The sequence below is a fragment of the Sinocyclocheilus rhinocerous genome, unplaced genomic scaffold (genome assembly GCF_001515625.1).
Source record: "Sinocyclocheilus rhinocerous isolate Xijiao unplaced genomic scaffold, SAMN03320098_v1.1 scaffold304, whole genome shotgun sequence".
Lineage (NCBI taxonomy): Eukaryota > Metazoa > Chordata > Actinopteri > Cypriniformes > Cyprinidae > Sinocyclocheilus > Sinocyclocheilus rhinocerous.
The window spans coordinates 2,516,045-2,516,534 of record NW_015659941.1 but is presented as its reverse complement, the minus strand read 5'-3'; the positions used below and the strand labels follow the sequence as shown (position 1 = coordinate 2,516,534).

The window sequence follows — 490 nt, the reverse complement described above, 5'->3', positions numbered from 1 at the left end:
TTTTTATTTTATTTTACAGAACAACAGTAAAATTACAATACTAACATTTATGAATGTCGATGGAGTTGTTGCTTTTTCTCGACTTTTATTTTGGCAGAACTCCGCAGGAAGATCTCAAGAGAAAGATCTCAGTGCAACAGCATGCAGATTTATAAATGATTCTCATTACGAATTTGGCAAGATGTTTGTCGCACGTATCACATTGTCACATGCCTTTAAAAAAAAATTCACAAAAATGTTACCGAGCAACTGACGAGTAACACAGTTTCAGCGCAGATTTTCCGCGCGCTTTGGACTTTGAACCCTGGTGCCGCGAGCTCTTGCAGCGCTGTCAGAATACATGCAATTTGTGCGTGCATTACAAAATATAACATTCTGCAGTTTATTTACTAATCGTTTGAGGCCATTTCGCGATTTCAATCATTATACAGTAGCTTAACCACCAGCATCAGCCACCTCTACTTCTCATCGGAGACATGTGATGCAGCAC

General features: G+C 39.2%; 1 protein-coding gene across 1 annotated transcript in view; it reads left to right on the top strand.

The window, feature by feature from the left end:
* cdh23 (cadherin-related 23) overlaps positions 1–490 on the top strand; it is a 265,137-nt gene that overhangs the window by 44,798 nt on the left and 219,849 nt on the right. The gene's annotated exons all lie outside the window — the stretch shown is intronic.